The 19,610-nt window shown below is 40.9% G+C and overlaps 2 protein-coding genes across 2 annotated transcripts in view; both read right to left on the bottom strand.

The window, feature by feature from the left end:
* Nucleotides 1-19,610, bottom strand: part of LOC126260510 (zinc finger protein GLI4) — a 271,568-nt gene that overhangs the window by 106,602 nt on the left and 145,356 nt on the right. The window lies entirely within an intron of this gene.
* The window catches only part of LOC126260509 (uncharacterized), a 93,889-nt gene that overhangs the window by 57,143 nt on the left and 17,136 nt on the right, over nucleotides 1-19,610 (bottom strand). The window lies entirely within an intron of this gene.

Here is a 19,610-nt window from a genome sequence, read left to right as displayed (position 1 = left end):
GACTTGTCTTACATGTATGTGTTCTCAGCCTCAATGAGACACTGCACCGATTGGCAATCGAAACTCTATCACGCTCTGTCGGTTGACAGGTACGCTCTGAACTTGCGCCTACTTTGGCATGTTTCTCCTGATCCAACGTAGAGCAATTACGTGAGCCGAAGTCGTCCGACGTCGTTCTTTTTGAGTGCCTACACTGGCCTCGATTAACGCCCGATCGGGAAGCAGCTGCAGGTGTGTTGTGTGGGTAGCGTGATTGATTATAAGTTTCTGCAGGAGAAGAATGTTCTCCTTAATAAGAGACTTAGAGAAAAGGTATGGGTGTACCAGTTTAATGAACACAGATCAGCAGGGGAGTTTTATTAAATCTACCAGCCCTGATGAAATTATCCAGATAAATTCAACTGCTATCACCACATGACTATAGAAACGTTTGAATACTTAAAAAAGAATACAACAGGTTGACCTTTCAGGGTATCCAACAGTCTAGAACAAAAGCTTATTATTACAACATCACAAGAGCACACAATCAACTTTGCTTAATAACGTTTTCATACATATATTGGCTATTATTAACAAAAAATTGTATGAACTGTAGATAGTTTTCGCTGTCATGTGCTATCGTGTGGAGATATGGACTAGAAACACAGGTTTGGTCCGTCAATTCGTCAGCCCGCAATCGGACGTCATCGGTTGTTGTCGCGTCGGGCTTCCCTTCCCATTGTAGGTACTTACATTATTACCTTGACGGTTGTTTAGATTCCGATGTCGTTCGATGGTCGCCAGACATCGGATTGGGAGGGTTACAAATCCAATGTCGGTGTAGCCTAAGTCACCAAACCAAACATCGATTGTCACTGCTAAATAAATTTGAACTTTCAACATTGCTGAGACAGAAAATGGAGAAAATAATTTCTCCACGAAAGAAAGAACGTCCTACGGCTCTGCATTCAATGACTCATTAATTCACCCCAAATCGCATATTAGCCGTCGAGTCCGTCACAATAATGAAGTTACTGAAAACCCCTACCTTATGAAAGACTAGCAAATGGTCCCGAAGCATGGCTAAGATTTCAGTGTATGAAAGACGTTGATCCAGATGTGAGAAAAGACAGATCAATTGTATATATGCTGAGAACTTAATCACGAGAAAATTTGAATTCAGCAGCCGTGGACAATGCAAGACATTGAAGAATAAAAATGTCCTACTCATTAGATTCCTGTATTGGTTTTATAAGAAGTACTAGTTTTTAGAGTTGTAAGATTGAAACACAAGAACAGTTAACGACACCAAAACAGTGGCATAAATGAATAACCTGACACAACGCAATTTACTGCTCTTGTTTATTGAAATTGAACGATCCAGTTGCCAATATAGTTGTTTTACTCGCAGAATCGGTTTCAACTCAATTACGAATCATTCCGAAGCATGTTAAGTGGTTATGCCGAGGGCACCACTGTCACATAATGAAATATACGACATTGGTCAGATGGAGTAATACTTAGCCTAAAGTGGAACTTACTGCCGGTCTGTCAGATTGATGAAACAATTTCCCGTCAATACTTACTTCAGCTGACAACGACGCAAGATGTCCGATCTTATTAATTGTATTATGAGATCAAGTGTTGAGAAAATTATTGTCGTGAAAAAAGATTTAAATTGGGAACTGGGCCGTTTGATTTCAATAAGCATGCAATTAACAGTTGCGGGATAGTAGAGTGGTAAGTCAACCGATCCCTCGCGACGAATACGTTACTGACTGGTATGTTGCACGGCAGACTTGACGTCGTGGGACGAATGCGTCGTGCTTGCTACAAACGTGTTTTGAGCGATGTGAGGAAAGGACGGAGCAGGGAGGCTGCGAGGGTAGCGTTTAGGCAGGAGGCGGACAGTTACTTGAGCGTGTTACCTGCTCGTCGCGTAGTGGTGCGGCCGGTCGCGGCCTTTGCGCGCGACTGTCGCACCCCCGGCCAGGAGAGCGCGGGTGGGCGTGGGGCGCCTGCTCGCGGTGAGTGGGGAGGGGCAAGGTGGTGGCAGGGGAGGGGGCAGGCCGGCCGCTGACGTCACACGCCCACCGCGCCACCTGTCGCGGCGCCACGCGATCTGCCCGCGGCGCGCCCCAAATAGCCGGCATCCCGCCGACGACTGACAGCCAAATGGGAAATAATACGTCCCGCGCCCACAGCCTGACAGCACTTTCTGTACAGCTGCCCGGGGCCACTGCTGACGATTGCAATTTGCATAAACAATTTAAAGCTCAAGCACCAACAATGTATTTTTTATGTATATAAATATCCAAACTACAGCTAACGTCGTCTATTCTTTTGTTCGTGTTTCCACTCCCGCTCCACGCACTCACTTTTCTTCATTCCTGACTTTCTCTTTCGCCTCTGGCAAACGTCCACTGTATAGGTCGAGGCTGAATTTCATGAAAACAACTCACCCTTGTTATGGGGGCGGAAACAGCTGTCGCTTCGTTTCCAGAATTGATCTCTTAATTTCATGGTAGACACTGCGTTTCTCTAGCAAGCTCTTCAGTCTCTCGCTGCAGCTCCTTCCAGCTGCTACCTGGAGCCTCGGATCAGTGGTTTTTATCACATTTTCTCGCTAGAGACAAGTACGATTCTTTATCGAACAGTTGTTTACATTCGCCAAAATATTATGGGTCTCTTCGGATAAGAGTGCATTGTCAACATCATACTACTTCGACAGAGTTCGTATCTTGACGAAACCGCTGAACCACAATCAATCAATAGCCATATGTTGACGCTTGTGCGTCGAAAGGTGAACACGCTGGACACAACAGCCCGTCTTCGATCGTTGAGGTGCGTTTCAACCATTAGGGTGGAAGGTCTGATACCTTTGGCACTAAATTCGGTTATTAGCCCTAGATTACTAAACCCTCCCAAAATTTCCAACTGCAGCTGGTACAAATTCGCGATTCACGGTATTCTGGTATTATCAGTATAGCGTGCAAAACAGGGCATTTTGTACTTATTTTGTGTGTGACATACCGCTGGAGACCTTTTAATTAACTACTACATAAACTACAAATTATGACTTTGTTCGAACAAACTATGTAGTGGTAAAATTTAGGATGGTTCAGTAAGATTGTAACATTTCTCCACCCCCCTCCCCCGTAGAGTTCAAAATGGTTCAAATGGCTCTGAGCACTACGGGACTTAACATCTATGGTCATCAGTCCCCTAGAACTTAGAACTACTTAAACCTAACTAACCTAAGGACATCACACAACACCTAGTCATCACGAGGTAGAGAAAATCCCTGACCCCGCAGGGAATCGAACGCGGAAACCCGGGCGTGTGAAGCGAGAACGCTACCGCACGACCATGAGCTGCGGACCCCCCCCTCCCCCCCCCCCCCCCCCGCCCATAGAGTTGCAGGGGGAAACTACGCACCGTAAAAAAAAGTTTCGAAACCTTTGTCTCGTCTTCAGTAGTGATGTGTTCGTAAGACTTACCTAACTGGGCGGAAAGTTTTTAATATAGGTGAACAATTTATTCATATAAAATATTTCTTATATTTTCGCAACGTTATGTAATACGTCATATAGTGTTGCATTATGCGTAGGAAGTACATGCAAGACACCAGATGTGAAATCTCTATAGCGATTGACAAATTATGTGCGAAACTTTAGATGAACAGTTTGCAATAAAAATCTTCTCGTTTTACTATCTGCATCCATAGACTTTTGGCAAAGCTTATTATCTACTGGCATGTCCCGGCATTCGCTGTGGCTGATTTGTGGAAACCATTTACCTTCGGTCACCTTACACAACGGGTGCAATAATGTACTAGGTAGACAAATGAAAAATATTGTCAACGCTTCGTTATTTATCACATAAAATAAGTATTAAGTTGTTAACATGCTGGCTATATGTGTGTATCGCAATTTGTAACAACCAGTTACATTTTTCGATCGAAACTACATGAAAGTGAAGTTATTTGCTTTCAAAGATCGCTAACCTGTTAAATTTTTAATTTCATATCCAGCGTCTGATAGCTACATCGTCAAATTTTATTGAAGCATGATAGCATGAAAGGAGGCTGTATACATGGAAGAAGCCTGGAGATACTGACAGGTTTCAGATAGATTATATAATGGTAAGACAGAGATTTAGGAACCAGGTTTTAAATTGTAAGACATTTCCTGGGGCAGATGTGGATTCTGACCACAATCTATTGGTTATGAACTGCAGATTGAAACTGAAGAAACTGCAAAAAGGTGGGAATTCAAGGAGATGGGACCTGGATAAACTGAAAGAACCAGAGGTTGTAGAGAGTTTCAGGGAGAGCATAAGGGAACAATTGACAGGAATGGGGGAAAGAAATACAGTAGAAGAAGAATGGGTAGCTCTGAGGAATGAAGTAGTGAAGGCAGCAGAGGATCAAGTAGGTAAAAAGACGAGGGCTAATAGAAATCCTTGGGTAACAGAAGAAATATTGAATTTAATTGATGAAAGGAGAAAATATAAAAATGCAGTAAATGAAGCAGGCAAAAAGGAATACAAACGTCTCAAAAATGAAATCGACAGGAAGTGCAAAATGGCTAAGCAGGGATGGCTAGAGGACAAATGTAAGGATGTAGAGGCTTGTCTCACTAGGGGTAAGATAGATACTGCCTACAGGAAAATTAAAGAGACCTTTGGAGAGAAGAGAACCACTTGTATGAATATCAAGAGCTCAGATGGCAACCCAGTTCTAAGCAAAGAAGGGAAGGCAGAAAGGTGGAAGGAGTATATAGAGGGTTTATACAAGGGAGATGTACTTGAGGACAATATTATGGAAATGGAAGAGGATGTAGATGAAGATGAAATGGGAGATAAGATACTGCGTGAAGAGTTTGACAGAGCACTGAAAGACCTGAGTCGAAACAAGGCCCCGGGAGTAGACAACATTCCATTAGAACTACTGATGGCCTTGGGAGAGCCAGTCCTGACAAAACTCTACCATCTGGTGAGCAAGATGTATGAGACAGGCGAAATACCCTCAGACTTCAAGAAGAATATAATAATTCCAATCCCAAAGAAAGCAGGTGTTGACAGATGTGAAAATTACCGAACTATCAGTTTAATAAGTCACAGCTGCAAAATACTAACGCGAATTCTTTACAGACGAATGGAAAAACTGGTAGAAGCCGACCTCGGGGATGATCAGTTTGGATTCCGTAGAAATGTTGGAACACGCGAGGCAATACTGACCTTACGACTTATCTTGGAAGAAAGATTAAGAAAAGGCAAACCTACGTTTCTAGCATTTGTAGACTTAGAGAAAGCTTTTGACAATGTTAACTGGAATACTCTCTTTCAAATTCTGAAGGTGGCAGGGGTAAAATACAGGGAGCGAAAGGCTATTTACAATTTGTACAGAAACCAGATGGCAGTTATAAGAGTCGAGGGGCATGAAAGGGAAGCAGTGGTTGGGAAGGGAGTGAGACAGGGTTGTAGCCTCTCCCCGATGTTATTCAATCTGTATATTGAGCAAGCAGTAAAGGAAACAAAAGAAAAATTCGGAGTAGGTATTAAAATTCATGGAGAAGAAGTAAAAACTTTGAGGTTCGCCGATGACATTGTAATTCTGTCAGAGACAGCAAAGGACTTGGAAGAGCAGTTGAACGGAATGGACAGTGTCTTGAAAGGAGGATATAAGATGAACATCAACAAAAGCAAAACGAGGATAATGGAATGTAGTCAAATTAAGTCGGGTGATGCTGAGGGAATTAGATTAGGAAATGAGACACTTAAAGTAGTAAAGGAGTTTTGCTATTTAGGGAGTAAAATAACCGATGATGGTCGAAGTAGAGAGGATATAAAATGTAGACTGGCAATGGCAAGGAAAGCGTTTCTCAAGAAGAGAAATTTGTTAACATCGAGTATAGATTTAGGTGTCAGGAAGTCGTTTCTGAAAGTATTTGTATGGAGTGTAGCCATGTATGGAAGTGAGACATGGACGATAACTAGTTTGGACAAGAAGAGAATAGAAGCTTTCGAAATGTGGTGCTACAGAAGAATGCTGAAGATAAGGTGGGTAGATCAAGTAACTAATGAGGAGGTATTGAATAGGATTGGGGAGAAGAGAAGTTTGTGGCACAAGTTGACTAGAAGAAGGGATCAGTTGGTAGGACATGTTTTGAGGCATCAAGGGATCACAAATTTAGCATTGGAGGGCAGCGTGGAGGGTAAAAATCGTAGAGGGAGACCAAGAGATCAATACACTAAGCAGATTCAGAAGGATGTAGGTTGCAGTAGGTACTGGGAGATGAAGAAGCTTGCACAGGATAGAGTAGCATGGAGAGCTGCATCAAACCAGTCTCAGGACTGAAGACCACAACAACAACAACAACAACAACAACATGATAGCATGGACAGAAAAACCAATAGCAGGCACAATACTTCCTTAAAAGCTTACGATTTGCCGAACGTGGTTGAATGTTTCTATTTTTTAAGTATTTCTTTGTTTTATGATTTGCTATTTCTGCCGATCTCTTAGTTAGCATTTGTAGCCTGAAGATTTAACAAAAATCACCTGCCTTTATTCTTAAGTAGTTGATATTTATATGTTGTTTTTAAACGTACAGAATGCTATTTACTTTGCACTATTATCAACGTCACTTTTTATACCACATATTTCGCGCTTTCTGTTTTATTCGTATTTTTTATAAGAAGTATTGATAAACATATTTTCTCTAGCTTCTTCATTTTGATGATTTTCGGCTTACATTGCCCTCAGCACTATGTTACAGCCCTCATATATGCCATGTGTACAGAAATATGCAAGAGTGCGGATACTAAATCTGTAAACTAAAACACGAAGGCCTACATTATATGCTAAATGTTTTTATTATGTGTATAATTTTCATTTTTGGCTTTTTATAGTTCAATAATTCTAGTTTATGAGTTTTGGGTGTATTCCATGACGACGTGTCGTACATTTAAGTCCAGAGTAACAAAAATACTATTTTGAAATCTCATTTGCACAGCTGTTGCGAGCTCCGAGATCCACATTGAGTTTCGCTTCAGACCTTCTAGTCACACAGGTATTTCGTTCAACTGGTAGCCGCTGTTTGCAGTTCCATCGCACGTTAAACCGCTCGCCGCCTTCCATCGGGGCCACCGGCACTGTTTCCCAGACGCAGCGACCCTGCGGCTGCCTGGGTCATTAAACAAAATTCAATTACGTGGGAGGAAGTAGCCCCAAACAAGTGAGCGTCTTCGCATTTCGCTGGGAGCCGTTAAATCCCCTCTTACGAAGAATCAGAAAAGTTGGTGAAGCAGCTAACAGCACGGCTCGGAAGTCCAAAGACTACAGCCGTCGGCCTCGTCGGAGAAGGACGCGAGCTCGAGAAATCCGCTAGGCGTATTTTCAGGCCTAGCGCACCCAGCTATGCGTTGCGAGAAACTTCTTTCGTGTGCATATCTTTGAACAGGCCGACGAAACATTGTTTCCGTATAATAAAGCATCATTCTTTGACGAAGGATGCAAGCCAAAAGTAACAGTATTTTAAACTTTCAACAATAAATTGTGTTTAAATTACTAAAGAGCAGAGATACTAAGCGAAAGTTAATAAGGAATTTTGAATAAAGTATATAAGTAAATGATGAACTGTTCGAATTACTTCTACAACTACTACATTCTATTTGAAACAGCTAATATAGCGTTTATCAACTTATTTATTTAAGAACAAATGCTGTTTCAGTAGTGAATTCGCCCTACTGCCCTAAATATGCAACCAGCAATCATTAACACAGCATTGCTATCAGACATCTGAGATAAATAGCGTGAAAATAGAAATAGTGAACGGAACAACATAGTCGTACTTTTGTGCCTTAAAATTGAACTTACAAATTTCGAGACATTGTACTCTCTTTGGACTGCGCAAGGAGGGCAGCCGGAAAGACAAATTTTTTGTTCTGTTTCTGACAAGTATCTTCCACAGATAAGGTTAGGGGACATCCATTAATTACATAAGCGGCTTTCTTTAATATTTGAAACCCCCCCTCCTCCGCCCTTATGTGTGGTTTATCTAGGGTAAAAATCGTAAAAAATTAAAATTTTATTTTTCAAAACATTGATGAAAAGACTGTAAGTAAAACCATGTTTTACCTATAAAGTGTATTAAACAGTGTATTTAACACGCAATTAAAAACTCGATAAAAAACATACTTATCCCGCGCAGTTTTCGGACGGACGGACAGACACAGACAGACGGCCAAGAAAGCTCCACGAAAATAGTGTTCACCGTTTTGACAGATACTTAAAAAATTGACCTTTTATCGTTATGTTATACTCAGTACATGTCATTGAACTTCTACTTACTTTGCGGATGAAGAACAACATTGTTTGTACTTTACTTTGAATCCTATGATTACGCAGCTTTCCAATCTGTTGATTTGTATCATAACTAAGAGAATTCTTGTCTGTGAACTTCAACTTATATTCCTTCTATAAACTATTAACTTCTTACTCAAATGTGTGTTCCGACTTACTGGCAGGCTGCTTAACATACGCAATGTAAAAGTTTTGATACAAATGCATGATGAACACAATAATATAGGCTTTATAAGCGTTGAGAATATCGCGACCAACTCACTGACATGCAGTTCCCGGAGCAGAATAGAACTTCCCGAATGAAATCTAATACTTGTGCGATGCTTGTCTCAGATCGGGGAATCCCGGGCATACACATTTGTAAGGCAATCAGTTCAGTTCAGAGAGGCCATAAATATAGCTGGGCACTTTGATGTTGTCCGCACTGGGATTAATTATATACAAATAAGATGTTATCCGTTATAATACTGTACATTCTCTGACTTAAATAGTTCAAGTGAATTTTCACTTGTCCCCGCCCCACCCCCCACTCACGCCCCCTTTAAATGAGATTTGGTGATATTTTGCCGGACACGCCCACCCCCTCTATTTTGACATCACGTAATCAATAAACGTCCCCTTAGGTGAATGCGGTGATCTATTTGTTGCATACAAAGAGTCACTGAAATTCATCTATAAATTATGCCGTTAGACTTATTAAGACACTAGCTCTTTGGCTCACTCCCTAAATTATATTTACTGAAACTGTACGAAGTAGTTAACCGCACGGCATCACACTGCACACAATCAGTATTTCGGCACAAAGTTGTTAGAGAATTCTATAATATTCATGGAAGTGCACGAGACACAAAAAGAATGAAAGCATTTATAGACTATGGTGATCAAGGAGCGGGCAGGGCGAGTAGAAGTAATAAACAGTATATAATGTACAGATACAGTTAATTTTTACTTCCTTGTTGCTTTGTGTGGCACTAATCATTCATCAAATGCCTAATTTCTCAATTTACAGTAACCTCAGTAATAAATTTATGAAATACCAGAATGTTTTGTAATAAAAACAAAAAGAATCTTCAAATAGAGGAACTTGGTATTTAAAGCCTTACATGTAAGAAATACAATTTATTCAGTTCACAAGTGCCCATAAAAATTCAAATCTTCCACAGTGGTTTTAGAAGCATGTAATTTCATCATTCCTTTTGACGGTTCTAAGGCATTCAGCGCTATCTAGGTGATATGCACTAATGAAGAAACAATTGACACAGAGGATTAGAGAAATTCAAACCATTAGACAAGGCAGAAAACGCATTATGTCGGATGATTCACTTTAAATTGACAGTTATGGAAAGGAGAACAATCGCATAAATAGAAGTCAGGGGAACTATGCCTAATATCACACCCATTTTTATTTTTTGGTGTAATTTTGCTGTTATTATTTTTATCAAGTTGCATTTGTTAATTTTTTAGTAGCTGGTTATTGCTGCCCCTTATCCGAAATAATTAAGTGAATATCTCATCTAATAAATAATTCAAAAATGAAAAGCCACAACAACGTTTAGGCAGTTTGGAAAAAAGTATTCCTAATATAGCACCAGGTGTCCTCCAAATTAAGGTTTTATAGTCAATAGCTCCAGAACATTGTTCACAACACCACATGCGACATTTAGTACAAGTTATCCATTTTTCTCCGGACCTTTCAAATAAAGCTGGTTGCAGAAAGGACACTCACAATCATTTTCGTTGTCTGTAGACACTGTCAATGGTTTATCAGGATCTACATCTGATTCTGAGGATGTCTCCAATAATGGCTTATGTGGGACATTCCTTTTCTTAATTACAGTAGTTTTTTTCTTACACATGATTTTTCCCTTTTTATGTTTTATAGTGAGTTGATTATCTGTGTTTGAGCTATCAGCAAAAATAGTTTTTTTGCAACATTGGTGTTTGATTTTTTGGAAATGTCTTCACTGAGCTTCATTTTATAACGGTGTACCTGTCAGAAAAGTTGCTGGGCAGCTTGATCATCCTCTTTTCTTCGAATGAACAGTTTGGTATTTCAGTTGTGGCAAGGGGCTTATATCTCTCGGAAAAATGTTGCGGTCATTTGCAGATGGTGGCCTGTCCTCGAAGAATGGGTGCACCACTCTTGTTTACAGGTGGTTGGGAGCCACTAGGTCCAGGCTGGGGCTCAAGTAGTTCCTGTCTGATGCGACTTGTTTCAGCTGGATATCTGTCATTTTTTGGTGAATGACAGTCTTGTGGGGCGTCTTGCTGAGCAGTGGACATGGTAGAGTCAGCCCCTGAAATTTCAATGTTTGGAAAATATTTCTGTTCAGTGGATACAGGCCAGTTATTCTAAAACCATGTTCTGCTGTAGCTACTGTGGCTGACTTTTTGTAAGCTTCAGCAAACAGCTTTGCAATCTGAAAATGACTCACCACTCTACCTACATGATTTTTCAACCAGTTTTCTATTTCCTGTGCGTAGTAAGTTTTCAGGTTAAACATGAATGCGCTGTCAAGAGGTTGCATCTTATGAGAAGAGTGATGTAGACAGCCATGTTTCCATGCTGTGCCCCATCTAATAGCTCTGGCTTTTGATTTTTCCGTGGAAATACAAATAAAGTGACCTGTCGCACTCACGAAAGTAACAGCCGTTACTAACGATCCTCTCTCTGCTGAGGATACAGAGCCAGCTTGGCGTTTACCTTTCAGTGCAATAGGTTTCGTTGCCTTATGCTGTACAACTGTCAGACCAGTCTCATCACAATTGTAACGTCTCTTAGGGTCAAAATGTGTCTTTTCTAGAGGGGGGTTCGTAAACGTCAAAAAAATGCTGAACATTTTCCCTGCTAAATCCTCTAATACGTTTCAATGATGTTTGTTGAGGTTTTCTTAAACCAAGCTCTGGGTATTTCCGCATAAATGAGTGGAGCCATTTCCAGCCAGCAATAGTTGTCTCTCTATTAAAAATGGGTTCGTAAAGAATTTTTTTCTGCCAGATCAAAAGTCATCTTCTTTATATCTTTTGCAGTTAAACCATAAAATCTGGCCTCCATATCCAGACAATATTTGACAAGGGATTGCTCTAGCTCCGTGTTAAGCACAGGTTTTCTTCGAAGTTTAACTGTTACTAACTTATTTCAATTACTAACTCCAGAGTTAACTTTGTCTTTCAGAGATGATTTTGGAACGTCAAATTGTTTCGATGCACGTCCCAGGCCCATCTCTCTATTCCTAACAGCAGTGATAGCTCTTTTCATATTTTCCTCGGTCCACTGTTTTCTCTTTTTAGGTGGCATCTGTAACAATACGTTATAACTTGTTAAAAGTACAGATAAAGCGATGAAATGTTAGAAATGGTATACATAAAAAAGTGAGCGTACTATCGCACAGTGCGATATTAGAACGACAGTAGAGCTGCGATATTAGGAGCAAACCAACATTCCATTATGGCCTACTCTGCTCCCAAAACTAACAATACAAACGACAATATGCCGATGTCTTGTTAAGCTACATTATTCTGTGGTTCTGTTTTATGCTGCACTGTTCAAAAATAGCTTGCCTCTTAAAAGATCGATTACTGTGCTTTTGAAACGCCAAAAACTTTTCCTGTGCACAAAACTTTCAAAAAATTACACAAACTGAACGCTGCTGCACATCCAGCCAAAGATGACACAGTACTGAAGTGTTGCTGTTACACACTTGATGAACCTAATCCCGCCAGGTGGCAGCACCTACATTGTGTTATCTAAAAAAAATGTTCAAATGTGTGTGAAATATTATGGGACTGAACTGCTAAGGTTATCAGTCCCTAAGCTTACACACTACTTAACCTAAATTATCCTAAGGACACACACACACACACACACACACACACACACACACACATGCCCGAGGGAGGACTCGAACCTCCGCCTGGACCAGCCGCACAGTCCATGACTGCAGCGCTATTATTTAGAAGAGTGCGATATTTGGCTGAGGCGCGATAATAAGCAGAGTTCCTCTAAGATTTCCTTGGCAATGTTCGAGTAAGGTAACAGAGCCACCGTTGAAATCTGACCTTTTTAACTAATTTAACATGCCAGATATAAGGGCACCTACTTACGATGCCACTTATAGGGGAACCTATAGCTTAATCTAGGCTCCGAACGACGGGTTCCCACTTCAATGAAAACAGAAGGTGTGTTCCATCTGAGGAATGATATATCTAAATTGAGTGAATAAATTATGGAATCAGATCGTCATAACCACCTAAGTGGCTAAGGATCTGAAACAGATTCTTTTAAATAAACACTCTTTAAAAAATCGGTGCGATGTACAAAGTGAAGAGATTTAAGACAGAATACGTGAAGAAAGAATTTTGCTGCAAAATTTTACGAGTAACAGTGATATGTTGGTGGAATGTGTGTGAAGTCGTCCAAGACCAGCTAAATTCCCTGCGGAGACTTAGCGAAAGAAATAACGTGTGAGGGAAACAAAAGAAACATGGCACAGAGGAAAAAGCCGAGCAGTGGATCCTATTAGTCTTAAGATTTCACAGAAAGGAAAACGTAATTGAAGACAGAGGAATAAGATGGCAAGTCGATTCTATTGGCAAACTCATTATAGATTAACAATGGACTTTTTTTTTATTTTGAGTTAAGACAACTTGCACTTAGTGGAAGCGAAAATCATTTTACTCCATACTTATGTCTGAACTGTGAACCAAATGCTGAGTTTCCTCGAGTTTGCTTTTGTTTCCGGAGCAATGGATTTGTTAGTGCAGTGTAGTTATTAGTGACTCTTAGTGAGCGAAAAGAGATAATTCTTCTTTTTCCCTTCAGGATGCTGAATGACGATAGTTTTATCTCTGGCCGACGAAAGTGTTGACCTACCTACATCTAGGAATAGCATTAAAAATGCAAGTCACACGGAAGGTTAAAAGATACAAATAAGACTTTTAAAGCGCAAACGCATGAGCAAAGTGAGACAAGCAGTTGCAGAATGCCGTGTTTTGATATTATTCAGGAAACAGAATGGTCACAAATAATTAAATATGGTAATACTTCTGCTCGCCCGAGACCGCTAACCGTCACTTTAATGTGCATGATTCACATTCTAAACCCGAAAATAAACAAACGTTGTTTTTACACTTATGTGCATCAAGATTTTTATGCAGTTCACATTTAAGCATTTGGCACAGGATGCACAAAAATCACTTTGGACTATTTCTTCTCTACCGACCCACTCTCAAAAAGCAGGCGAGCTCTTATTTCTCCTATTTTAGTCTTGCTATGCTGGTGATAGTCAACAAATACCTCAGAATTCAGAGATAATGTATGAGATTGAAATGCTGTGAATAGATGTAGTCTTTTAATGATTTCCAAGTCGCTCGTAATATCCATGTCTCTACACGTTATTTCGTGACACGTAATATAAAATGAGTTGCCTTTCTCTGAACTTTTTCGAAGTCTTTTGTCATTTCTAGCTCTTAAGGATCCCATACCGCGCAGCAGTGCTCCATTAGAGAACGGTCAAACGTAGTGTAGTCTCACAGAATGAGATTTTCACCCTGCAGCGGAGTGTAGTCTCTTTAGAAGATTTGTTGCATCTCCTAAGTGTTTTGCCAATATAATGTAGTCTTCAGGTCGCCTTCCTCACGTTATTTTGTGTGTGATGCATAAAATCCTAGGGATTTAGTTGAATAGACAACCTTCCAATTTGAATGGAACTTCTATTCTCCGCACTATACTCATTATCTTCCCTAGTCATTTTGCAGTTCATTTTAATCTTTTCGTGACAGTAAGGATTAAGACCAGCCGAGGGGCTAAAACGCTTCCTTGCTCCTTCCCTGATCCGGAGCATGTTCGTGCCACTCTAGTTTCCATTGTTTTTAATTTATTATCAAAAAGCTCGTGTAGCAGCTTAAATGTATCAAGTTACTCCCGTAAGAATGTACTAATAAAAATAAAAGTTCCGGGATCAGGATTTTATTGTATGAATCATTGTTTCTTTTTTGTTTTGTAATTGCTCTCTCGTGAAATTTAGTCGCCTGGATCTCTGTCCCATTTTCTTCCCATGGTTTTCAATCGGCGCTATTAGCCATTTTGAGTGGGCGTGGTCCGCATCATTGTGACACGCTGCACGACGCATTGTGGCAACAGCACGACGGGGCCGTGTTGACAGGGAATAGCGGACACCTCTGTGGCGCGCAGCCCGCTCATTCACAGACAACAAAGCGGGAGAAATGGCCGACACGCGTGGCGCCGTGCCAGCCGAGCGGCTATTAAAAGGAGTCGCGCCTTCTAATATAAGAACAAGGCATTATTTTTACCCGCAGCCCCACATTAAAATATAGGACAATACTGGCGGCCCGCGGCCACTGCGCGCGATCGGACGCCGTTAGTTACGTCACGTCAGTCGGCGTCAGCCCGCGTCACCGCCCCGCGTCATCCGTCAATGGACGCGCGCCTGCCAGGACAACCTGCCACAGCCTGTCCCACTTCCTGACGGTGACGTTTCTCTTCTATGCCGAAACATCTTAGCAGCGACCGCGAGTAGTGCTACCAATGCATTTTAATCTTTACTTCGCAGAACACGCTCGGCGCGGTGCTGATGCGTTTCGGTAAAAGTCGAAAGAAGGTGAGTTACTTCACTTGTTTGCAGCCGCTATCAATATTAGGCACCCGTAGACGATCAAACAATTTGTCAGATTTGAAGTGTTTGTAAAATTATTTGGCTATGAGGTGCTATTTTCATGTGTTTGTCAAACACAAGTGCGTTTCACGTGTCTGAGAGGAATTTTCATGCAGGGGCGATCTAACAAACAGGTTTACCGTTTACGCATTCGTTTGTCAAAGAGTAGCCAGTAACTTACCGGATTGTTATCAATAAGTTTGAGACATATAGCGACTGGAACAGGTTTCGAAAATTTAAATTTCGTATCCTGAACTGCACCTCGTACACTGTTCAAATGCGCACTAGCGTGAAATGCTTCTCGAGACTATATGCGCAGCATGACAGGTGCTTCGAAGGTGAAGTCAAATTTGAGAAACTCGGTTGGTATGTCTACCGCGCTAATTTGATAAAACAGCGAATTTGACAAACAAGTTTGACCGTTTACCTAGTAATGTGTATGGGGCACTGGCATTGTTGTAGCCACATTGTTTAGTGTTAAGAGTACCGTGCCGTGTCGAGCCTGGTGCAACGTGAACTGTTGCGGTTTATCTCTCTTCCGCATCTCATGTCTGCAATAATTCACAAGTACATAGACGCACTAAACACAGGTTTACAGATTGGCCGTGCCGAGAATGTTGTCAGCACCGTTCGAGGCCATTCGCCTTCTATCGATACAGCGACTCCCGCCAAACACCGCGCCGTAGAGTGAACATCAGTAACATTCACCGGACACCATATCACTACATATATAAAGGACTTTCACACCATCCCAGCATCAAAACTGTTCATGACAAATGCTACAAGAACTCGAGGATTCAAATTTCCACAGTCACAAATATAAAGTAATGTCTTATTTCTTGAAATAAAGATAGCTTTCCTGTTACTTATCGCTAAGTTTATATACACACTAATTTGTAATATCAGTATTATTAGTGAAATCTTAAAAAAAGAAACGCGAGGTCTACACTTGTTTCCTTCCCGTTGTCTTCTTTAAACACTCACGCGGTTTTTATTATTCCTATGTAAAACTGTGTGTCTACACACCGAGGTCTCCTTCCACGTAAGGAAGACGCTGCCAAATGAATAAATAACAAAAATATTTTGGTAGCCTCCAACCGAGGTATTCTCGTTATTCTCGCGGTTGGGAAGAACCACACAGGAGGGCAACAACACCTCTCCGGCATTCAACCTGAGCGACTTTCAATGAATTAGGGAAATATATATGAGCCAAACAAAAATTTGTTTTCGCTCCGTTTTTCCTTTAATGCGATTGTGCCATCTCATTCCGTCACGGAAAGGGTTATTTTCCTCGGCAGTGAGACTAAAGTCAGAACTTGAAGTCCCTGCCCAAACACTACGAAGTGCTGTTCCCCACAAGGAAGTTTGTCGTAATACAGGTAAAGAGACACAAGTTTCTACAACAGTGAGCAATGCGAAAAAATGACAGAGTTACATCGTGGAGGCGTTCGATATACAGAAAAGCTACTATGAAGAGACATTGTCGTCTTGTACCTGTCTTCAAGTTTATAACACAGTCTTGTATAGTTTAAATTAGTGGCCGAAGAAGCAGTGTCCCAAGTAAATGGTGGTACGTTCTTGCATTTCAGTCAATTTCTTTGCACCGAAAATTTGTAAGTTTCAGATTACTATCATCTGGAAATTATTTAATGAGTTTGATAAAATGGTCTATCTTCCGAGTATAGCCTACTTAATTATATCAGCTTCTGAAATAACGCAAGAAGACATAAAATACTGATCACCCGCGGGCATAATTGCTTATGACGATAGAGAAAGCAGCGTTATCAGCGCCCAAGTTCCTTTAGAGGACGTAAAATGTGTAATATGTCGGAACTAGAGAGCTATGAATTTACCACGTTAATAAACTTAATATATTCACAATGCAAACGAAAAAACAGGCACAAAAATCAAAGTTTATGGTATACGGTGAACATGATTTCTTGGAAATAAGATTTACCCGTTTCTGACTTTATGATTGAATAGTTACTTCTTCGTAGAATTAAGTGCTGTGTGATGTTCTACAAAGGATATATGATGTATGTGCCGATTAACATCAACCCGTAAGACACGAACAATAACAGCAAATCACTTTAGAAATATGTAGTAGTAAAGAACCAGGACCGTCGAGAAGTGAAACGCTACGACCTAAACCTAAGAATGCGAATTGCCTACAATAGCCTATAATAGAAACTAGTCTCGCTCAATAATATATAAATATTGGCATTTTGCTGTAAGACGTCACTAAGTGTGACATACGAAACATTCACAGCCGTTTTTAAGCGAGATGAGGCAACTCTACTGTGGTTTACTTATTTTGCACGCTAGGTGGTTGCAAGAATCTGTGCTATGCCCTTTATCTGTTTTAAGCTTAATGAACTGCAAAGCGGAGACAAACAAAACCTGTTCTTCTCCATTTTTAGTTGCTGCACTATTTTAAGAGCAAGAAATGTTTTCCTGAGGATCTTCCTCACCAAAAATATTTTGATGTTTATTAACTGATGCTGAATTCCTGGTTAACAAGAGAGTGACAAACCATAACCTCTGTATTATGAGAACAAAATACTCTCATGAATTCAGTTGTCGAAGAAAATAGTTTTGTGTAGACGTCTGAAGAGGAGTCGTGCTACTGTATAAATGTTCGTTAATCCAAGACAACAGGTAATGTCTTCTAAGAAACGTGGCTCAGTTTTTCGTTCGGATCCATTCATTTTTTGTGGCTGCGGTGCTCTAGCGGGTGGAGTGATAGATTCGGGCCCTGGAGATACAAGGTTCAAACTCAAGAAAGTACTACTTTACATTGAAGTTAGTAAGAAAGAATCGAAGCCTTTATAGTCAATGTTGATCTACAAAACTAGCAATTTCAAGCACGGATCCGGAATTATAGTTTTATGAAATTAAACAAGAATCAGTCATTTGCTACATCACAAATTCTCACGCGCACTCTACACTCCATCGCGCTCACAATTACGGGATGGGAATCTAAACGGAAGTCTGAGAACCCACGGGCAGTAACGGTGATTCTAGAGGTCGGCGAGCGTGTCAGATGTACCCTCGCTCAAGCGACAAACGTTACAACCACTCGACTGTGCAACCGATTGTTTCAGAAGATGTCAGAGTGATTTACAACAAATTGATTCAGGCTGTCTATTTCAGCCATTGAACAGGTAAGCTCCCTCTAGAACCTCTCTTAGTACTCCTCATCTTTCGGAACTGCTTAAGACATACTGGACTATTCCAGTAAATTCAGCTCCTACTTGCAATATGTTTTGCACTGTCTTTCTTAGCGCTCTCGATTCAAACGAATCTAACAGCGGCTAGAGAAGACTCGTATGCTTTGGTGTCAGTGGGTGAACAGAGTACAGTGTCGTCCCCTCCGCTGCGGCTTACTGCAGCGTGGAGAGAGCATTGCCTGGATTCCTGCCATTCCTGCCACAGCTGGCTCGACGAGGTTCCACCAGCCAATAAACCTTGCATTCTCGTTGCTTGAAGCCAGCTGCGCAATTCCTTTGTTTGCCGCCACTTTCCAAACCTTCCAGCGACCATCGAGCAGATACTGGAATTGATAGTCAAATGTGGTGGTAGGATAGTATCTTCTCCTCCTCCTCCTCCTCCTCCTCCTCCTCCTCCTCCTCATCATCATCATCATCATCACTGTTGTCTTCGTCAAGAAGCAGTTTGACAGCCATTGTTCGAAAAATGCCTCCTCTAGACTTTCCAGTGCCTTACCGTGTTGGGCTGGATCCATTCATCTTACTTCTACCAGTTTTCCAAATTTATGCAGTCACCTTCCATGAGGGTTTCGTCTCGCTCTCTTACAATCCAGTAAATATCTTTGCTGACATTCTGTCTATTGAGCTGAGTTCAAATGGTTCAAAAGGCTCTAAGCACTATGGGACTTAACATCTGAGGTCATCAGTCCCTTAGAACTTAGAACTACTTAAACCTAACTAACCTAAGGACATCACACACATCCATGCCCCAGGCAGGATTCGAACCTGCGACCGTAGCGGTCGCGCGGTTCCAGACTGAAGCGCCTAGAACCGCTCGGCCACAACGGCCAGCACTGAGCTGAATGTATCTTCCGTCCACTTCTAGTTCATCTTCATTTAAGATATAATTACATATTACATTTGGTTTGTTCCTGGCGCATTTGTTAGGTTTTTTATTTTCCCTAGTAATTCTCAAAATGCGTCTCTGCGTTGCTCAGCTTTGAACGGTTTTCGCTTTTAAATCTTGTATCTCACTGCCGTTAGTTATATATGGTAAGACACGATACTATATACTTCCAATCTCAAACACACTGGGATTCTTTTTATGGTAAATTTTCCACCAATATCATTCCAGGCTATTTTCACTCACCTGCTTATTTCTTTCTCTGTCCTTTCAGTACGAAAATATCCCGCAAATTTGTTTCATTTGTAGTTTCATTAGAATCGTCAGCAGTAATATTGAATGCCTTTACTTTGTTCTTGATGTGTTTCTCGTCGTCTTTCAGTGGAAGTATGAGAAAAACTGTGATTTTTGCCCGATTAATTAATGGAGGAAAAGAGAAATGTCCCAGTTTAAGCACATGAGCTAAACCAAATTTA

This window comes from Schistocerca nitens, chromosome 5 (assembly GCF_023898315.1).
Source record: "Schistocerca nitens isolate TAMUIC-IGC-003100 chromosome 5, iqSchNite1.1, whole genome shotgun sequence".
Taxonomy (NCBI): domain Eukaryota; kingdom Metazoa; phylum Arthropoda; class Insecta; order Orthoptera; family Acrididae; genus Schistocerca; species Schistocerca nitens.
The sequence above is the reverse complement of the archived record's forward strand: the minus strand, read 5'-3'. Positions and strand labels throughout refer to the sequence as shown.